The sequence below is a fragment of the Sipha flava genome, unplaced genomic scaffold, assembly GCF_003268045.1.
Source record: "Sipha flava isolate LNK unplaced genomic scaffold, YSA_version1 102_pilon_pilon, whole genome shotgun sequence".
NCBI lineage: Eukaryota > Metazoa > Arthropoda > Insecta > Hemiptera > Aphididae > Sipha > Sipha flava.
The window spans coordinates 1,082,132-1,106,371 of record NW_020271716.1 but is presented as its reverse complement, the minus strand read 5'-3'; the positions used below and the strand labels follow the sequence as shown (position 1 = coordinate 1,106,371).

The following is a 24,240-nucleotide window of genomic DNA, read 5'->3' as shown; positions in this document are numbered from 1 at the left end:
GACGTTACGACGTGCGCGTGCGGTCCGTCACCTCCTCCCAATGCGTCGGGGTACACGTATACGAATGGGAGGGTTTTCCCCGTTCGCGATGGCACCGCGCACGCGCATTCTCGTCCGGTGTACGCGGTATATGGGCGTATTTAAGGGGGGAGTGGCGAAGGGGCGATCGCCCCCCCTCCTGAATCCGTATTTGAGGAATTTATTGTATTTTGTGAGTTACACATTTACCAAATTTTTCTAATGTAGATCGTCTTATAACGAAATCAAATTACGCGTGGCTGTGAATACTGAATTGGGCTTTTTGTCGGATCCATTACTTAGTGAAAAATCAAATAAAACTCAAACGTTACTTTCAAAACACAGACAGGTGTTAAAAAACTACTACACAAAAGTCGACTCTAAGTGGATCCGGCATTAGATTGAAAAAAAAAACTACAAATATTAAGGATTCACCTGATTTAGATATTATCAAAAATTTTAAGCCTAAATCAAAGAAAAAAATCAAGTCGGCCCCCTCCACCGGCCATAGACGTAAGTCTAGATACGTCGCTGAGTCTAAGACTAGCGTTTTTTCCGGCGGCCGACGAAAAAAAAAAAACCCATAATAAATTGGCAATCGAAACCCAACCGCGTCCGTAATTACACAAAGATAACGTACGAAACACTTATCGCAATCGGTGACTAGACCGATTCGCGGTACCACCGGGAAATCGGTCGGGAAATAACAGCTGGTACCGAAATAGTTCGCGGGCCCTAACACCGCACGCCTAATTGGTTCCCGTTTGAAAAAGGTATTTCATCAAGTCCAGCCGAAACCGTTTAGTTATGCACATTTTTCTTCTCAATTTTAAAGACTTCTTCGCACAAATAATCTCCATTCGATTTCACTTAAGTTTCACATTTTCGTTTTATATGTATCCACCTCTGTATGTTATACTCTGCAAGGTTCTTTTGAAACCCAAACTTGTTACTTTCAATATTCAACAACTTGGTCCCTTTTAACCAAACATAAATTCCATAATAACGAACAATTTAAAAAATATATATTTATTAAAATACAATCGATGTGTAGGCGAAAATAAATTTATATTAATGACGATGTGTTATTTGAGACTGTACAGTGCTCGCTAACATTATTTTCATATCCATACAGCCATATGTAAGTGCCAATATTTCAATTGTTATCTAAGGTTATCTAAGGCTAAGGGGGCATTAGCTCCCCCCCTTGGGACTAAGCTATCTATTTACAAAGCAAAGTATTATTATATATTAATAATTATAATAAAATATTATCCATGGTCATTGATGACTATGGTACCTATTTTATTTATTTTTTTTATACATAAATAGCTCACTTTTGTTGTTAATTATATGTATTTACCTATATTTTAAAATGGTTTCAGGTTAAAATTGATACCAATAATGTAACTATTTAAACTTTGTTATTATAATGAAAAAAATGACTTACTTATGAGGGTCTCAAAAAAATATTTTGTAATTTAAAATTTTATATAGATTTAAAAAAACCAACTAACTAAATTTTTAAACCTCCATTAGCCCCTCCCTTGATTAGTGATAAAACCCGCCCCTGATCTACTTTGCTAAACCTCCAATATAACAATATATCACCATTTTATTACGTAAATACTATAAAGTGTAGGTACATTTATATTTTATACCATCCAATACATATTTATTACCAAATATGTTTGTACAACCTAACAATTACTAAAAAAATAAAAAATAAAATGTTAACTATTTGGACTGAAAACAAACGGGAATTTATTCAGATCGACTTAATAAAATACCTTCTTTAATTGGGAACCAATTCGGTTAAATTTAGAAAAATACCTTTTTCAAAAAATTACCGATTCGGTTACTCCAAAAAAAAAACGCCTCGGAGACGCCACCGATAACGTTAGTTCGTACGGAGCCGACTACGATGTACGTTTTCGATGGTCGACTCTCCGTACGTTTGTTATTTTTTATTTATTTATTTTTTCATTTCAGAGCTGAAAATTCAAAAACAACAAATAAAATGTATTCCATCGGAAAATTGATTTGAGAAGTCTAGAACCGTCTATATACATGGAATATAATGTCGAGTCGCGATAACTCGAAATTGAAGATGGATAAAAATTCACTTCGAGATATGTATAACTCGAGATATCAAACTAATTTAAAAGGGAAGAATTTTCTAGGGGAATAAAACACAATTCGAGTTGTCAAGTTTTTCGAGATATCGCGACACGACTGTAGTTTCAAATTAATGCATGAATAGGGATTATGAAATATTCTTGTTAGCCGAAAGCAACCAAAACTGTACTCCGTCCAAAATTTTCAATCTTTCAGCTGCTGAAAAATAAGAAAAATTACTGATCTGGACTGAAATACTTATAGTAATGTTGATTGGTTTGATTTTCACGATTATATTAGATACGATTTTTTCGAAATCGACCAACATAATACTATTTATAAAATATATATCAAATCAATAAGGATTCAAGCGCTTTTTAATCAAATTCATTTGGACGTTTAGTTTTCGGCGACCGATAAGACGCATAGAATGAACGGTCATTTTTAGTCGTGGGTTTGTCACTGACAAAATGCCTAGTGTGATCCAAGCCTTTAGGGTGGCAAATAATTTCAAATCAATCGTCGAAAATTTTACAAAAAAAAAAATCTGATAAAATATATTTTTCATTAAGTTTGTAAAATAATTTTTTTTTTTTAACTAACAAAACGTTTTTGTCGATTATTCTGCTCGACGCACCCGGTGTAAACTCAGCATTTTTTTCCTCACAAGCTTATAGAATATATGGCACGGCATATTGGTCGACACTTGTGGAAACGATCACGTTTGATGTGCTTTTGAAAAGTGAAATGCAACGCGCGATTTTCTTCTTATCAACGAATCGTTCTTGATTAGGTACCTTTACTACTTGTGTTGGCAATTGTAAAAATTTATGTTGTGAGCTCACATTGAACATTATTTTCGGTTGCATGAAAAATTGGATGAATCTATCTTCTAAAGTCTTCTGAGGTCGACTATGTGCAAGTGTTGAGAATCGCTACAGTAAAGTGTCTATAATGAAGAAATGTAATTTTATTTTTTTATTCTGCTAGTGAACGTAAATCGATTGCAATATCTTCTAATATTATGTAGAAGTCAAATATTCTTTTTGCAAAATGCTTCTTGGATCAATATATTTTCACTATTACCTGGCAATAACAATTAAATATAATTTAGCCTCGACACTAATTAATTTCGATTTTCGTCGTATTACATTGTCTGAATGTAACGTAAAACATCCTATTATGCCTATAATCCTGTTTCAATGGTTTTACTAATCAGACGTGATTTGTTGAATTAAAATTACTCGTTTACTGGAATATTTTTATTAGATATATATCACTTTTGTAGGCGGTAGAAACTCGAACGATTCGTTATTCGTTCATTTAATATGCGTTTTCATCATGTTTTCTATTTATTATACTCGACACGTACTTCGTATTGGATCGTAATAAATCTTTGTAATTAATTGTTGTTTGGATTTACCTAAAGTATATGTTAAGGTTTATCATTGTTCAATTGAAAACTGTGTATCTTACATTTTCAGTCAACTTTTAGTTGAACGTTGGTCGATTCTAAAGTTTCAAAATATGTTTTGAATATTAATTTCGGTTGTAAATATTTTTTAACAACTCTTCAAATTATTAAATTATCGATGATGAAATCAATAGAAAAATATGATTTATTTTATATTGCTCATAAGATGCGTCGTAATGTGGTTCAAATATTTTATCAAAGATTTTCAGTCGAGGTAATGTAATAAACAAATATAATTAGTCTCATCAGTATCAATTTTATTATACCCACTAATATATTTAATTCTTATTTCTTTACACTTTCTCTCAAAATTGAGCAGATCGGATATTGGCTTGAATGTTTCGTGAAAATAATTGACAGAAACATTACAAACGTTAGCATTCAATATAACTAGTGAGAAAATAATTATATCTCGGAAAAATCGATTTATGGTTTAAGCGGTACACAAAAATTGAAAAAGCATACGAGTGGTTTACCGTTTAAAAGTAAAAATATTTTGTAAAAACTTGGTTATCGATCAAAATAGAATGTACGCAAGTGGTGTTTTAGAAATGGAATTTCAGTTAAATATATGGACATAAAAATAACGAAAATCAAATATCAATCACACTTTCCGAATAAAACATTATGAAAATTATGAAATACATATGTTCGACATCCATACCAATCGTACTTATATGAAAGTTGTATTTCTATTGAAAGAAAATTTATTTAAAATCGAAAATATTCAATAATTGTTAATTTTTTTTGTTTTCAATAAATATGAATAGAAATTAAATGTGGAAAATGACGAATAGACTTCGAATCATTGATATTACGATGTTTATATCGTTTTATAAAAATTACGATATTATGAGAAACGAGAATGAAATCCAATAGGTTCAATTAACCATCTCACCAAATATTTTATTTTTATTTATTAATATGTAATTATTATTTAATGAAAATAAATGAAAGAAATAAAAAAAATTTATATATTAATGTTCATATACACTTTAAAGCAAAACGATGCATGAACGTCCTCAACCACTGTATACGTATTACTTCATTACTCAAACCATCAGTTTTATAGGAATTACCACGTATTGTTTTTTTTTTTTTTTAATTTAATGAGCTTTTGCCAATTAAGCATTACGGCTCCTCGCATGACCTGATTATTGAATATATATCTTTAACAAAAGAAAATAATTCTTATGAAAAATTTACTACTTGTGTTTCAATATTACACATATAGTATTTTTATAGTAAAACTTATAATGTTTATTCTTTTATTTATAAAAATACTTCGATCGAGAGTATTCTAATTGTTTAAAACCTACACTGTACCATAAAATTTCGAAATCCGTCGAGTATGGTAATTTTTAACATGATAGAAGATTGGTAATCGATATTTTTAGCTGTGAAAAGTCTGAAGATAGTGAAATTGAAAACTTGGACGATCATACTTTGAGGAATCAGACATAATAATTTCTAACCTAGAAAAATTGAAAGCAAAATTAATTAAAGTGAGATTTTCCATATCATTGGATTGTTATTTTTCCTCCGAAAAATTAACATTCTTAGGTATATATAAACAATATTTGAGTACAGTCCGGTATTTTTAGTTAATTGAAAAAATAATCAGATTTAATTGGTACTAATTTTGTATTTTATTAATTTGGCCCGAGTCTTACAGCTTTTTTTTCATCGGTTCCGTCCAGTCTGATCTTAGACGTAACGGACGGTGTAGATCTCTAGAATACAGTACATCAATGATATTATACGTCCAATACTGTATGTGAAAATAAAAATCACGACAGTGACACCTAACGTTGCATTGATGTATTGGTTTCGAGAGTGCGTGAAATTGGGACTGCTCTCAGATTCTCAGTCCACATGAATCCCCGTAATAGATTCCCAATGCTTTAAAATAATCCAATTAAATTATTTGTTAATTTTTTATAAATAAATCGATTACATATCCATACGTAAATTAATACATTCCGTTTATAAAATAAAAATTACTTATAATCATAGGTTTGACCATACGAATAAACTAGATATGGTATTTAGAAGTAATTTATTGAAAAAAGAAAAAAAGTAGTCGTTCGTGTTATGCGTATGTCACAGGTTTTTGACACAGAAGTTGCACATGTTCGATAAGAACACGTGTATTGTACGGTAAACGAAACGAGCTTATAGCGGGAACATTGTCAATTGTATCGTTATAAGCTACGATAACGGACGTCATATGACTGGTTATATGATCTAGGACGTACTTTATGGCCTAAACTCACAAATAAAAACTAAAACCCTCAACTCAAAACGTATAATAAGTATTTTTTTTTTAAGTTTTTAGCAAATAATAAAACAAGATAATAAAAACAAGAAATAATATTTCTTAAAATAAGTTAATTATTTAATAATTTTGCACCCCCCAGCGTCAGGCACCCAAGACAAGTGCCTCGCTCGCCTCATCTTAGTTACGGCTCTGAAAATAATAGCGGGTGTACCGAGACCAGTCGCACTTCGTTTACAGAACATTAGTGCTGGGTCCCCGTTACGTCCGGATGACACCTGCAAGTGCTTGGAAAATGTCCACGTACCATTTTAAAGAGCACTCCACGAATGTGCAGCGATGAGTACGCATAGGTGTGCGAGTTTAAAGTTAAAGCCATCTGTTTGAGCCGTGTGTTTAATTATATTAGTTTCATGTTTGTATCTGTGCTGTTATCTATTTTATATTATAATTTGCGTGGCGGTACACTTCCACGTGCGATTGATCAGCTGTGTAATCACGATGTTATCATCACACGTAAATGTTCGGTATTCGGTGTTTTCAAAAAACTATCGGTCATGTTGCACGTAAAGTTCTAAAGGTCGTATTTTCAGTGCCACAAGATTTCTTAAGTCCTGTGCTTTCAGTTTTAGTGTGGTGGCACCAAGATATTTCATCGTAAACACGGTACCCGGCGGCCCGGCGGCCGTAGTTTTCGCGGCAAATGTCCATGTGTACACATTAATATTAGTTTTCTGGAATTATCGTTCTCGTTCCCGTTTGTAGTCGAAAGTTAACATTGTCCAAAACCACGTTTTTCGTTTGTGTTGTATATTGTCTGCCGTCTGGTAAGTGGTCAGTAACTTTAAGTTACTTGTGTACTTAAGTTCAAATCGTTTCAGATTGGTCATTTCTCGGCGGCGGCGTTTGTAAATAGCGTGGTTTTTCATCGTCGTTTTGTATTGTGCTGTGACGGCACTTGTGAGTTCTTCGTCAACAGCTATCGGCGTACGATTGTGTGTGTGCCGGGTCAACTTGTACTTTTTATCGTATTAGTTTTATTAATCACAGGCTCCGGCACACCTCGTGTTTCACAATTGTACGTGAGTAGTGGTCGACCAAATTTTTGTTAAGTGTATTATTTTAGTAAAATTCGACGGACCTGAGGCATTAGAGCATTTATTTATTATTTATTAGTATTTAGTGGGTGCCGTGTGGCCCACACTTTTCGTTCATACATTTACAATTGTGTGGATGATTTATTATATTTGTATTGTATTTAGTGTTGCTGTAATGTGCGAATAAAGGAAAATTAAAAAAAAAAAATTATTTTTAGTGTGCACCGTGTGGGCCACCCATATTATTATTATTATTATTATTATTATTATTATTATTATTATTATTATACGCAGTCCGTATATTAAAGTTTTTGTAATTATTTTGGTGTGAGAGATCCGTTCGGAACACACGCACGAACGTTACTGCGCACCACTTGGTCGAGGATCGCTGGTCCACGCCATGACCGGTGCTGTTGTTGCGGTCAGATCCGACCACGTTTTGTGTTCGCAAAAACGAGTGGAGAAGACCGCGAACCTGCGGGCGAACGAAAAACGTAAGGGTCAGGGCAGATCTTCGTAACGTTTCGGGCCCGGGTTAGACGTGGCCGGTGAGCGCTTTGGCGTTCTCCCGAAATGTCAGCGGGATCGCGTTGACAACGACGGGACGCGCGAGCCGAACTCCGAACACTTGTTGCACACGGTAGACCGCACGGGACGACGGAAATGAAACGCGAAACCGCCAGCGAGTCAGTTACGATCCGTTGTTGTTTTCATATCATCGAGCGCCGGGTTGACCGTGTACCCCATTTACTACGTACCGCCAACACCGTGTTCCGCGTCCGGTCGAGGTACGTTCGATTACGTTCGAACGGGCATCGGATCGCTAGCAACCGTCGGTTTAGCGGGCCGGACCGGCGGGTTCAAGCGCGGCTCCAACGGGGGACACTGGGATCATGGTCCTCTCCAGGTTTTTCAAAAATTTTTTAGTAAATTTTTGTCATTGCGAACTGTAAAATCACGATTATTTAATTAGATACCTACCTAACAATTTTATTTTGCCTAAAAAACAATATTATGACACTTAAACATATAAACCTCAAGAATAAACTTCTCTTATACAAATTACTCCTCAAACCAATATGGACTTATGTCATCCAATTATGGGGTGCCACCAAACCCTCCAACATTACTAAAATCCAATCCTTCCAATCCAAATGCCTACGATAAATAACTAAAGCTCCATTCTATGTTTTCAACGATACTCTCCACAAAGATCTATCCATACAAACACTAAAAAACGTTGCCAAGAATTTCTACAAACGTATGCATTCCAATCTCCACAATCATCGCAACCCCTTAATTTCAGATCTATCTGTTCCCATCATTCCTGGTGACCCCAGAAGGCGTCTAAAATGAACATGATTTCGTGACCTATTTTTATACTAACCCCACCCCCACATGTTAAGAAGTTCCATTAATGGATGGCCTCTTCACCTAAGTCCCCCTGTTCTGAACCGATTTAAATAATTGTGATTTAACTTAACTTATTGTTTGTTGTCCATTATTATTATTTTCCATTATTTTACATTATCCATTATTTTGTATTTTCTGTATTAATTCTCTCTTCACTTGTGCTTATTGTAAACCTTACTTTACAGATTGTACAATTCTCCAGATTAAAAATAAAAAAAATAAAAATAAAATATGATATATTTATCATAATATAGGAACGCAGTCGGACTTTGCGTTTTAATACTAAATCGGAGAAACAACTTTTAACAGTTAATACTTAAAATGCCCCTCCCCCCTGTAAGTCTCTGAAGCCATGACTGGGCGGGTAGGTATTGCTCGTCTTCAACACGGTCGTCGACGGCAACTATAAAGGGTCAAGTGGTTGGACGTTTCCGACCGTCGTGTATACGGTGTGATTGAAGGGTGTGCTAATCGATTTCGAATTCAGACAAAAATCGACCTACGCGATTCGTCCCGATTGGCTCGCGGTGAATGAAACATTACGTTTATCCGTTTAGTAATCTATTTTTTTTTGCTGTTTGTCCAACCCGGTCATTCCCAACCGGGGAGTCGCGATCATGAATTGAGGGTGCCATGAAATTATTCAAAATATAAATTTTAAGAAAAAACGCTTTGAGCAATAACACAGACTGTAATATATACAACGTATTGCATTCTATATCATTTATAGTAATATGGAAATCGATCTATTTCAATTTTCATATTAGTTTGATTGCTGTCGCTTCGATAGCTTCGGAGTTACAAAATATAAATACATAAAATATGGATATAAGGTGCCTTCGATTTCTTATAAAATAACTAAGGGTGCTGTAAATCGAAAATTGTTGGGAACCTCTGATCTCACCAGTTGCAGTATGATTCCGAGCTTCAAAAGTACACGTGTTACGTTTTAAGCGTATTTTGCACGCGTAATCGCACACGATGACCCAAGGCTTATGGACTTGGAAACGGTTGTGTTGATTCTATATTTTTTTAGCGACCGGGTATTTATTAATTTTTTAATCGCTTTCACTGTTATATTTTAATACTTTGCAGAAACGAAATCAATCAACCTTTATAAATACCACATACGTTTTAAATAATGTTTTTCTCATCCATTGTTAAATAATTAAACATAAATAACAAAGCGAATAAGCAAATCATCGGAACAAAATGAATTCCGTTTAACCTGATCGATTCACCTAAATATACATACTTAAATATCTATGTACGATACATTACTATTATAGTAATAGTTTTGAAATGTCTATGAGGTTTCATGTTTGTGAATTATAGTATGCATTATAAATTATTTTATAATGCTACTTAGAGTAGAAAAATAATCTATAATTAAAATATTTATAAATATATTTGCCTACTAAATGTATTTTCTTCTAGCGTCGATTCAAAATTAAACAGAACATGATTGGAAAATTATATAAATGTAAAATTATATGATTTATGAAAAAATTGGCAAAACTCAGGTTTGATTTAATTCGTGTCAGAGATGTCTCCGACCTTAGCTATAGGTAATATAGCTATTTAAACAAATTCATATTAATTTATATAGGAGTTAGATACACATAGTGAAGAACCTTTATTTTACATGTTTTGGAACTTATAATAAATATTATTAAAAATAAATCATCAAAGTCATCATAGTATACAAATTAATTTTATTGGTATATAACAAAATCTCTACATCTTTTAATCTTAGCAAAACGGTTTATTATTTTTTCTATATTTAATGCCATATGCCTTTGAATATGCAAAAACGCCAAACCTGTTGATCTAATTTTAGCCTATTTCATTTTTTATCCAAGAATTATTTTTGAGTCTATTGTATATACATAGTAAAACCTTTCTTGTGCGGAATTTCATAGGACTAATACAAATTTCACCAATTTTACATTAAATTTACCAATTTATAAACATTTTGTAAATGTAGAATACGAAACTTATAAAAAAAAATAAGAAATGTTCATATAATTAGTAAGAAATTATATAAAAGAAAAAACAAATCGGAGATCAAATGCAGTTGTTGAAATCGAACACAATAACTAGATTTGAATATACACAATGCTTATCCCATACATTTTTACCAATATAAAAATTGTTATTTTATTATTACCTTATACTTGTATTTATTATTCATAAATTATCCATATTATACATTATACCCCTATATTTGTAGGTTATAAAATATTAAGAAAAATTAAAAACCATACCTGTAAATTTTTTTGTTACAGACAGTCCTAAGTCTCTAAAAATGAGAAGGAAAATGTTCTTTTTTTTAAATTTGATGGAACTCAGTTAGTATTATACCTATAATTTCATGGGACTCAATTGGTATATAGGTAAAATAACCTAAAATAACCCTAAAATAAAATAAAATAAAACAAAATAAAAATAAAATAAAATAAACCCTAAAATAACCCGGGACTCAATTCGTCATAAAAGTTTATATTGAGACTCAGTTTGTATACAGCCCATATGTATGTGTTGTCGTCAAGGGACATATTATTATGTACACAATGCGATATGTTTTAATATGTTGTTCGTTAAGTATAGTTAACCGGTCAACTTGAATGTATTATTACTACATAAATAGTTATTGCAGAACATGTGTATTTTCATGTTTCCGTGCATCAACAATAAAGTATTTTATGAACGTGAAGGAATAAAAAAATAAATACAATAATGTAGGTAGTGGGATTTCTACAAACATAAAAAATCTAATTCTAATGTACAAATATAAAATGTATATCCATAATTCGACTCGATCACAGCCCTCTTGATACGTTAAACTTTTTTTTTAATATCTTGAGTTGAAAAACTGGATAAGTCATTTCAAACTTTTACCAAAAACATAATTTATAGGTAGATAAGTTGGTACAGTAATGTTATGACTTTTATAGTAATCTAAAATTTTGACATTTAAATATAATCATTACATGAACTCGTATTTCTGTCCTTATTTTCACTGCTTCTCGTATTTATATAACTATGGAAGTAACAAAATTCTTTACACGGAGAACTATAATTGAAACTTTCTGTCGTATCAACTCTAACCACTCCTGCTCCGAAACAATTTCTATAGCAGCTTGTATTAGTTTCACATCGCTTTTGTTGTATTACGAAAATAAATTCAACAATCTGTACTACATTATTTATCAACATGCCGGTCACGTACATCACTCTCGTTAAGACTTGGAAATTTGACATCCGATTAAGATCCTGCATATAACCGGGTACCTCCAGAAATTCATAAGCCCGAAAAGTTGATAACCCCTATAGTATTTGTGTACGATTGGGTTTTTTCGGATGTTTCGATGGCAGCGTTCAATCGAAGCATTAACAATTACGGTTTACGGTCAACCTTTCACTAGACTGACGTGACGATCGAATACACACTATTACCAAAACTTATGGAGCGATTATGCTGATCTAGTGACAGCGCCAAGGGCGGATCATATAAGACCATGGTCCTACCAGAAAACACTTGGTCCTACTACTGGTACTACCACTAGGCATTGGTCCGATATTAAACATAATAATATGATAACTTTTAATAAGCAGAAAAGTAAATGGTAATATTTAACCGTAGAATCACGAAAATGTATATATTGAATACTGTAATCTTCTATAATAATACTACCAAACATCGAAATTTGATTCACATATTTTATTATTTGTATTAATTGTCATTAAAAGTAATCTTGTTTTCTCGAGGATCGTAAATGTATAATTGTTGGCTTTCTATTTAATTCTGACTAGTAAGAACCATGGCACCGTAACCGTGTTGATCACACGGATGATTCAAAAAATGATTGGCGTAAAATGTTACGTTTTGAGAATCTGGAAAAATCCATAGCGTCATCGGATTAAGTCAAATAAGGAGCCCTTCGGACCATGAGTCGTGTAAAAAAAAAAAAAAACAAAGGACAAAAAAGGTAAACGAAAACTGCACGTTGGATTGTTCTGCGCACGCATAAACTCAGTAGTATATCGCGTAGAACTCGTCACCGCATTCTCGGTGGAACGGACGTGCCTAAAGTATTAAATGCCGACAACAATTTTTGGTGTGTTGTTTTTACGCGTCGATACGGATTAGCAAAAAAAAAAAAAAGCACTGTTTGTGTATTTCGGACGTATCGTTGTATTTTTAATCTCTCCTCCCTTTCTCTCTACCTTTATCTTCTCTATTTTTCTTCACCGTTATACCATGACCAATCTCTTTCTCTCACTCACTCTCTCTCTCTCTCTCTCTCTCTCTCTCTCACTCACTTATTCTCTGTTACGGTTACGTGTCATATTTTTTTGTCCGTTAGGAACTACCCGTGTTACAACTATCAGTTATTCCGCGTGTACGGGTCACTGGCAGATAATAACGTAGTTTTTATAATTGACGTTTTCGTATGAAATATTTGTTTCGAGTTATAATGTTATCATAATATGCAGAATTATAACAATATGGATGTGTATAAGTGATAAAGTAGAGTTTATTATTTACTCCGCGCGATGAAATTCGTACCGAAAACGATTCGATGTTGTGTTTATAAACATTTTCAAATTAATTTGATCAAAATATAAAACGAAGTAGCACGTTTACGCACGTGAGTGATTTTTAATCGATTTACATTTTGTTCACTATTATGATTTACGTTATATTATCAATGACGTAAAACAAAACAAAAAAACAACCGTGGTTGATGCCGAGTTTGTTTTAAATGGTTGCGCACATCAATATTACTGCCACCAGTATGAACGCATTTGAAAATTAATATCGGAAAAATTAAAGTTAAGTTCTACGTGTAAGTGTATGCAGTACGAGTTTTCGGTTTGAATAAAAGAAAAAAAATACTATGATACGATGATAAGTGATTCGACTGAAGTGTTAAAAGTAATTATATCGCAACACGCTGTATATTTAAGATAGAATTGTTTTGTTACGAATAAATTTCATTTCACAGAACTGTTACAATAAAATGGATAATTCGTTATATTTAACGTGTAGTTCACGGGTGGTTTTAATTCTTAACACGTAGTATTATTCACGAGCAGGATAAGTAACACCGATTTGTGGAGCAGTAAATTTATAATAGATATAAAACCTTATGATTTGATACCAAAAACTTTTTTCACCAAGGTTTTAAACAATTGTCTCTCTTTCTCTCTTTCGCTTGGTTACGCAACGTGTCATTTCCCACAGTGATGGATATTATAATAAATTAACTATACTCACAAGCATATTGTTTCTATATGATATATACGACACCGACACTCACTAGAAAGTAGAGACAATATTGTTATTGAATATAATGTGTGTGTGTGTTTGTGTGTGTGTGTGGGAGTATATTTTGATGTACTGCTATTGCACCGTTTTGAGTTGTAAATTATGTTTTTGACATAATATATTACGTGAAATACGCACGCGGCGTGTGGTGGTAAAAACGACGACCAAAATTATATTCAACCGTTTGTGTGTGTGTGTACGTTTGTATGTGTTTTTATGTATATTACTAAGGTATTGCGCACAATCACCAAAAGTTGCCGTTAAACTTTTCTGGTGTTCATAACACTGGCGCGTTCGGCGTGAAATCGTGCGGTGAAAATGTTGTTTGCAAATCAGTCGGATTGGTTTCCATTGTCTAATAGAAGTGTTTCATTTGTTTCAGACGCCCGTAAACGATCCATAAATTATTAATGTGGTGAAATAATTTCTGTACGTATAACTGCCTAATTTATTACACCTTAATCAACCGTCGTGTTGCAAACCATTACTGTATGTATTTTTATACGAGTATACACTGTAATGCATAAAACGTACACAATAGAGTACGACTTATGGTCTAGTGTAGTAGGTACTTGATTAAAATATACCCAATTATTATATTAAATTATACTATTATAATATTTAGAAATAATATTATAAACATTAACGTGAATATATGGTATAATCTTAACGTTTATAAGAAATGATAATACAACAATTTAGTGATAATTTCATTTTTTTTCGAAAATTATTTTTTGAGTTACGAAAAAAATATAAATTATATAATTTACTGAATACCGGTATGCGATTAATGTTACCAAATTAAGTATAGTAAGCTTTTAATTAAGTAAGCTTTTCGTTTTTTTTTTTTCAAATTATTGAAATAATTTTTGAGAAATTCGTAAATTTATTCCTTTTTAAGAACCAACTAGACAACATAATATGTATTAAATATGTATTATGTATCATATTATGATATCAGAGATAATTTAATTGTGATGGTTGAAATAGTTCTTCTGGTTCAAATCGTGTATACAGTTTCAAGTAGAAAATAAAAAATAGTGTGTGACAAAATAATATGCGATTTTTTCATGGGTTACAATCTTACATTATACTATATTAGCAATTCCTTTCACCGTTGTTTTTAATTATTAAGAAAACTGCTGAGAAATTCAAAATAATACGACCTAAAAGTACTACAAGGACCCATTTTTATATTTATAATTTTATTTTATGATAATCAGAGCACTCTGTCTAGTTGAAATCATGTACATAGTCATATATAAAAAAATTTAAATATACACCTAATTTTCACAACACTTGTAAAACATTTTATTTTGTATGTTATGAATAATTTGTAATTTTGCATACTGAAATGATTTTTACTAAAAATGATATACATTTATTTGATATATGAAATAAAATTATCCAATCTACAGGTTTATTAGAACAAATAATATATTTTTAATGATAGTATGTGTTATGAAAATACAAAAAAATAGTGTTTACATTTATTTCGTCTCCAAAATGAGTGTTTAAAATTATTCGTGGGCTTAATATCAAGAATTTAATCTTAGCACGTTTGCACTGCGCTATAATAATTTTAATTATCAGAATATTATAACGAAGTGATAGTTATATCTTTGCGTGTGTATCAATTGTAAGTTCAGTGTGAACAAATAGATCATACAATTTTATTCACCTATATTGTACATATCATTGAACTATTATTATTCTGATAGTTTTCTGTTTTCGATGCATTTGTTGCCATCAAAGTAGACACTATACAGAATGTCGGACCAAACTATAAATTTTTGTTAGTGAATGTTCGTTACAACTTTGATTTTCCTTTATTAAATTCAACTACAATGCAGCTCCCGTCAAAGAGTTTAAATAACATTTTGGGTCGGTTATTGTTTTTAAGTATAAAACTATTATACGGGCGACTGAAGACTTGTGAAGTCAAATAGTTATAATATCTTTGTGCTGTGCTTCAGTTAATTCATTTAATAGTATAATAAATTAACATTCTATAAACATTTACCATTTTTCTCCGTATTAATGTTCATTCGTTTAAAACAAAAAACGTTGATCGCTAATAATAATAATATATTATACCAGTGATGTCCAACCATTTTTCCTCGACGAGCCACTTTGATGAACAATTATCTTAGAACGGGCCATCAAAATATTAGTGTACGCATAATATTAATATTATTCTAAATGATATTGTGCTGCATATAGTAGGTACACAATATTCATGTAGGTACATTTTGAATTTGTTTTAAAATATTTTATTGAATACTGAAAAGAATACAGGTTGAGGTACACGCTGTAGGTACACATTAATTTTATCAGTAAATTATTTATATTTTTATATCGTGACATTTCTATTTGAAAAATCCCGAAAGTAAAAATAATACATTAAAAAAAAAAAAACTGTTGTTATTAAATTTTTTTTTCAAATATTTTGTTTCATTTTAAAAAAAATTGTAACGGGCCAAATTGAATACTTTTGCGGGACGCGTGTTGGGCACCACTGAATAATACTTTGCTTTTTTTTTCGAAACCGGGGAAAGTATACAATATTATAATAATATTTTATGTTCTAGAACAATTTCTAGTTGAGCCTACGTACGTATAAATGTACATAGTTGTTACAGGGTATTATCAAGTTTCGTGTTTGTCTAATAAAACGTAGAAGTTGCGATATGCCGTTAAAACCACAAGTCCCGTCAATATAATAGCAATAATAATAATACAGCGACGACAGTTCACATTGCAGAGAATTTCTAAATCGCAGCAGACGACCGATTTCAGCAAAGCCGTTAAGGACCCTCCACAAATTATAACACTCCACCTACCCTTGTCGTGACTGGCTGCTGAGAGAAGCGACTCCCAGCCCTTGAAGTTGATAGGTCTGAACGCAAGGGTTAGGTTAGGTCACCCTACCTCTCAATGTGCTTAAAAAATGTACCCTTTAACATTTTTCCGAAATGTTCACTGGGACGATCAGCTATTCGGTAATAGTATTCGTCAACATTAAAAATGTCTGTAGTAATTAATTTGTTAACAATAATGATAATAATAATGAAAAATATGTTTTCTTTAATAACTATTATGACACTATTGCGTCCCGTCAGCGGTCGACCGTAGCTGATAGTTCTGAAAAACAATATTCTGAAATCAATTACTAAATCATGTTTTTTCTATTAATTATAAATTACATACGAGTATTGCGTATTAATATTTATAATTTATCTGTTATCGTAGGGAACGATAACAATTGCATATGAATAATAGTTTCCTCCAAGTGTTTCTCGGTAAACTTCACAACTCAACCGGTGCACGCAACGGAAGAGGTTTCGCTAAAAAATTTGTCGATCTTTATAGTAATAATAATAATAATCAGTGATGATCGATGAATTCAATATCCGACGCAAACAATCGGTCGAAACGGTTGAAATAACGGTAGTAACGTTCATATATTTTTCATGATCCTTTAATATTCCTTTAACATTTTAATATAGCCAATAGACTATAGCCAATATTTTATATTTGTTTTTTTTGGATGAAATCAATTCGCATTATTCAAGAGATAAATATCTACTGTCATTACGAAATAAAAATTCTTGTTCATGTAAGACGGATATGTATATAATATATTATATGGATGACTTTGATTCCGAAAAAGTAACTTTTAAAGCAAATAGTCAAAGGACTTTTAGATTTTAATAAAAAACTGAAAGTCAAATAAAAATGATCTTTCGAAAAAAAACTCAAAGAAATCCATCATCGGTTATCTCTATAACAGCAATGGGTGTAAACAAATAAACATCTCATAAAAAATACGTTTAGATTTTTTCATCGCATATGTCTTGTTTTCAAATAATCGTCGTAGCAAAATATTTATACGGCAACCGATCACGATGCATGATGCAACAATAGTCAAACATTACTTATATGCATGTGCTCAAATATATTGTATTTAGTAAGAGAACTTACACAAGTATTTTAAACGATGTTACGCAAATACTCTTCATTACAAATGATTTCATTGTGTTGTGTTTTATTACTAATCAATAGGAGCTACTCGTGTGTTTGTAAAACAATTTTGCTTCACACAAACGGTTTTATACGTACTATTGTTAACGGTTCATGCGCGTGTTGAACAATAGCAAAAAAAAAAAAAAAAAACGTAAAAAAAATGTAGACACACGGTCTGAGAATAATGTGTTCATTTTTAAACAAAATCGTCAAAACGATGTACGTGCAGTCGTTGAGCCTTTATACTCTCAATCCATAATCGCAAACGTCAAACCTCCTTCTCTCTTTCTCTTTTTCGCTGTACGTATAATATAATAAAGTAATATATTTATTTTTCTTTCCGGAAGGGAGGAGGGTAGGAGAGTAGGACGTTTTATCGTGTCTACATAAACTTCAATAATAAACAAATATTTCTTCGTGATAAAGGATTATCTCCATTGACGACCGCACGTACACGAGTCCGCGTTATAACAATAGCCACTGTAAAATTCACAGATTATAATAAAACGCTGAGAATCGCTCGCGCAGCCTATAACTCGTTTCCCCAGAGTACTTTTTTTATTCGTTCGACCGATGTGATGTTATGGATTTTTATTTCCCACTCGGAAATAGGTCTCCTGTGATTTTTCCGTACATCATGATCCGAAAATTCCGTTTAACATCATTGTACATCATTCGACGACGGGACGAATTTAACTGTTATTCGGATAGAGTCATGGAGACAATTTAGAACAGGGGTCTTTGGGAATACGCGTACAACGTTATCAACATAAATAATCCGAAATTATATTTATGTACACCGGAACATACGTAGATAACACTGTACTAATAAATAATACTATTTGCATTCCATACAACATTCGAGACTAAAATACGGATAGATATTAAAGTTAAATTATTAAACCAATTTTATTTTTAATTACTAATATAAATTTAAATAATAATTATTTTATTAAATAACTACAATCTTAAAAACGTATTATTTATGTTTTTAAAGATGTTAATGTTTTTTTTCTTTATCTATACTTATTTATTAATAAGTTACTATTTTATAGATAAATTGTATATTAACAAAACAAATATTCTAAATTCTGTAAATCTATTGTATGAAATACAGAATAAAATGCATATTGCACATAATTTTAAATGAACAGCTTTAGAAAATAATAATGTTACACGACTTCTATTTTTAAAAAAAATGATTTAATAACAATTGTTGAGTGTTGTACGCTTATTGATTTTTCGGTTTATTAAATAAAAAAATAAAAAATAAAAAAGTTATGTAATTTTTTTGAGAAAAATCCAACAAACTACACAAACAATCGCGCAAAGCGTTACGCTGTACAAAAAAAAAATGTGGTTGTACACTTCTAAAATAGTTTTAAATTGGCTTGGATATGAAACGCGCGAATTATTTTCACGATTTCAATTATAAACACAATAGATACTACTTTTAATTATATACACGGACAGTGGTCGTATAATAGTGGTGTAGGTACTATTGATTTTTTCTATGCATATTGCTTGGTTTTGGAAAACAACTTTCGCGATAAAATTCAATTGCTCACGTACTAACCCGAACAGGCCGCGAAACGCCTACAAAACGTATAGACGAACTGTAGCGCACACCGATTTCGATGACACGCTCTTACCGTTTCGCGGTGACTAATTTTCAGCCGTCGGCGAAATTATAGTTTTCGTGTTGAAACGCTGCGATGGACGGCGGAGCGAGGCCGTGCACCCTTTACTTCGCTGTCCGTCGTGTCGGCCTTCGTTCTCGACGGGTTTTTATTTACTAGCGCATTAATTCGATTTGCTAATACTCGCGGGTCGGAACGCGGCAACAGGTACACGCGGTTCGTGTCTTTATACCGCGGGCGAACGTTCGTAACTAGATTAACTACACCAAGTCCCACGGTAAACATTACGGTGCAATTAGTTTAATTACTATTCGGCGAACTCGGATGTCGTTCAAAGCCGCTCTGGGGAACGCGATTCGCAAAAACTTTGTCCATTCCGAGTAACCCAATAGCTTCGAAACGACGTCGAAAACAATTAATTAGATTTCGGAATATTATTTTACGAGCACCTAGGCACCGTATAATAGCGCGGAACGTACGATAACCACGGTACGGAGGGAGCGTCCGGCAGCTCAGCGAGACGTTTTTTTTTGCCGTACAAAATCGTTTCACCGACGAGACGCCATCGACGCGAACGCGAACACGTTCGAGCACACCAACAGACACGCTCTGGACGGATTCGCAGCAGTAGCTGATCTACAGTGGAGAAATATGGGGATATAGATCCCCCCCCCTTTCCGTGAGCCGTGGCTTAAAACATGTTTTTTGCGACCAATGCGATTTTTGCGTTCACAATTTAAATAAAAACCATTTTTTTATCATTTCGTTTTCATTATTTCGTATAGGATACACGTATCTAACTTCATATAAGATTACGGATACACATCTCATACTTATATCATGAGCCGGGGTACAGCCATATAGTGTATGTAATGGAGTACTATTACTCTTAGGGTACAGCTGAGCTAACATTCTCTACATTAAAAATACAAGAAACTTACTTGAGAAATTCTACCTGTCGGGTATTTATGTAGTATATATTAATGATTAACACATTTTAACATATTTTTATTTTCTATTTTTTTTTTTTTTATATAAAGGCGACTGAATGGGCTTACCGTGTTGTCTGTTCATAGGACAATACAAGTGAAATCCGATAAAGTAATTTATGTAATGGCACAGTCATCAAGAAAATTAAATATTGTTTTGTAAATTTAGTAGAATAAAGGTTATATACCTATACATATTATGTACGAAAATATTTTATATCCCCACTCATTAGAAAATCCTAGATCCACCACTGTGTCGCAGAACTCGGACGAACTCACGTGAACGGATCAAGGTGGCCACACACTAAGGTTTTGTTTGTTCATGTACGGCGTACGGTATAGTTCGGACGACGTACACCGAAAGTGTGCGGGCAATAAAACTGATGCAAAACACCTTCAACGGAATACACACCGAGGAGTTTGATTCTTCGTGTCCGTGTTCGGCGTTCGAAATGAAGAAAACCGAAAGTGTATGTCCGTATTCGATGTTCGAACCGTAACCGTAAATTTTTCAGATCTTTTCGGTAGCTAATATTTAGTCAGATTTCTCTTTTAGTTTTAAGGACCAATGTCATATGGCAGTAGCTGCTAAAGCTAAATTTACGGTGCGCGAAACAGGAGCCATAATATGCGGAACTGCGGAAACTAGAGCGTTCATAGGAAAACCGATGAATAATAAATGTAGCGTGTGATCATTTTCGGTTTTTGAATAAAACGGAAAACGGTCGGTGTTGTTACGATACAAAATGTCCATCGACGTACGAACAAAAATGATGTTCAAACTACACCGTGCACCGTACGCGGTCAAACAAAACCTTAGCGTTTACACGTTTTGTTCCAACATCAACTGGTGCACTGTATATGTACAGTACAACGTATGCTTGCTGGTCCGTGTAGGCTTATGGGTTGTGTGCGGTGAAAAATGGTCACGAGCGTGTACAGTTTTTTTTCGTTTTCAAAATTACTATACCCGCTGAGCCTACCGTAAACGTGGTAATAAAAGTGACCGTTTTCAACGTGTTGGACCTACAGAACACAGTGTCATTAAGAACGGCACACGGGCGGCCGACGAGACCAGTATTACTTTATTTGATGACCGATCTGCTGAAAACGGCTAATTTATCTATCGAAGAGCGTCGAATTCAAGTAGCATGAGGATTACAGGAATCCTGGTTCAAACAAACACGGCCAAACGATATAGGACCGATGCGAAGCAGTGGTATAAACATGTTGGATCGTACCAAAATTTGAATAAAAAAATTGTCGAAAAACCATTCGTCAATTTTCAAAATTTTCAAATTTTTACAAGCTACGAAATGTTTTATAATTATTTTCAAAAAATGTTCAAAACACCGCGTGTGTATTATAGTTTTCAAAAAATAAATTTATCTGAGAACGTTTGATTTGTTGATCCATATCAAGCGACTTCCTCATTACCCTTCGAATAGTGTTATAAAACATTATTTCGAAATCTGCAACGAAACAGGTCGTTCATCATTACTTTCAGTTTTTCGTGGTGATCAAACTTTTCATTCTCACTCTTTTGTTGAAGTTAGGTTTTGAAAACCATGATAATTACAGTGTTAATGAAACAATAAATTAATTTTTTTTTTAATCGTTGTTTCAAGCTTTTGTAAGATATACGACCAGCGTATAAATAGAAAAAATGAGAAACGACTTTTTTCGGTAACGATTTTTATAAAATAGCTTATAATACTTTTATATGATTTAATTATTTCTTTCACCATCAGTAAAAGAGCGAGTTGTAATGTATGCAGAAATAGTAAATTGGCGTTTTTCAGAAATTAATAAACATATTTGGTTTATTGGAATGACGTCGGTAATCGAATTGATAATATTTTTATTTACGTAATCGGAATTCCAAAATATACATTCCACAACACTTTTTAATATAGAGTTGTTTTGTATTTGGTCTCTCCGACATTTGCAATTCTAAAATATGTTGATTAGTGATATTTTTTCACAGTGCACTTCGTTTATTTCGCATTCACTGTTTTCCGTCACACATATCATCAAATATTCTAAAAATCGCACCGTAAATATTATAGACAATTTTTAATATAAATATATGGTCGTCTCATCTCAATGCCGAAAAATAAAACAGATATAAACGTCAGACGAGATATTCAATAATAGAAAAATGTCATATATATATATATATATATTTCTGTTTAGTTATGAAACAAATATCTCGCTCTAATAGGTTGCATTCAAATATTTTTCAATATATACGTCTATTTTCTTTAGATAACCGAATGTGAATATTACCTTTGCGGTTTTATGAATCCAGCATATAGATTAAACTACAAATAATCGAAAATCTTAAAATAAAATTTCATCCTGCCGGAAAGAAAAGTACATATTTTATTTCTTTGAAACTTTAAACGGTTATTTCATACGCAACATTGCGGATAGAATGTTATTAACGGTTTCAATATGATACCTTTTATACTAGAAGGAAACTATTAATTTTTGAGAAACATTCGCGAACGTTTAGGTCATATTATAAATAATAAACTAGTAGATTCATTTTTGATATTACATATTACGATTAAACCACACACGGTGCGTACAGAAATGTTTGAAATATTCTGAGGGAATTTAAAGCTTTTGCACGATTTATCATTCCAATCCCAATAATAATAATAATAATAACAGAGTCGATTCCTTGAAGTTCAATTGAAAGGACAACATTGAAATATATTAGTACTTTGGAAGTAAAAACGAATGAATAATATTTTAATTAATTTATATTATAGCAACGTTTCAATAAAAATATGACCGCATTAGATTAATGAAAACGAAGCATATTAATTTTAACATTTTCCCGGACCTTTTTATAGTTATATCTATTCTATTTAAACATTGAAATCAATCTTTCAGTTAAAGAAGAAATCGGTAAACAGTTATAATTAATTTTCAAACCGTATTGATTAATTTCCTAGAACATCGATATTGTAACATTGTTTATATATTTGGTTTCCATACTGTTATTGGAGCATTTAATATTATGAGTTGCAACAACATTTTTGCTTTATAGTCTTTTTCATTAATTCTAAAGCTTTGTTTTCTTCCAAATTGGCGAAAAAAAATAATGACTTATAAAAAACAATGTTTTTGATGTTCAAATACTTTTATATTTTTCTTAATATTAAATTCTTTATATTTTACTTTTTTATAATACGTCAATAACAAATTTTTTATTATAACAACATTTTATTAAATTGTAAATACATTAATTTTAACCTGTATGATATAGATGGAAGTATATCGAAAGGAGCATTGACATATATAGCAAGGGAAAAAGACCAAGGGAAAGACCGCGGAAAAGATGGAAGGACAACGTCAAAGAATTATTAGAAGACATTGGAGTGGACTGGGAACAGGCATATGGTAGAGAGAGATGGAAGGAAATAGTTTTGGCGGCTAAGAGTCTAAATGGCTCGTAAAAGCCTTAGAAAAAAAAAATATGGTATAGAAGTATAAGGCTTATGACATTTTTATAGTTATTTTTATCATCAGTTCCGTTTATACATTTTAAAATGTGCTTATTAATTGGATGTTACTGATATTATATTGTTTTAGAAAAATATAAAAAATTTTGGAATATATATTTAAATATGTACAGTGCAAACCTCCCTTAACGGACACTTCCGAATAGCGGACGTTTTTATAGGAATGGGGACATTTTCACTACTTTTATATAGGAATACCCCTAAATACCGGACACTTTTATGGCAATTTAATTTTGATTTTGAAAATTTTTATCGTAAATATAGAATAATCGTTGAATGCCAATTTAATCTAATTACTATGTATTATAAATTATTA

The 24,240-nt window shown here is 32.3% G+C and overlaps 1 protein-coding gene across 2 annotated transcripts in view; it reads right to left on the bottom strand.

The window, feature by feature from the left end:
• The window catches only part of LOC112681283 (calcium/calmodulin-dependent 3',5'-cyclic nucleotide phosphodiesterase 1A-like), a 455,395-nt gene that overhangs the window by 212,888 nt on the left and 218,267 nt on the right, over nucleotides 1-24,240 (bottom strand). The window lies entirely within an intron of this gene.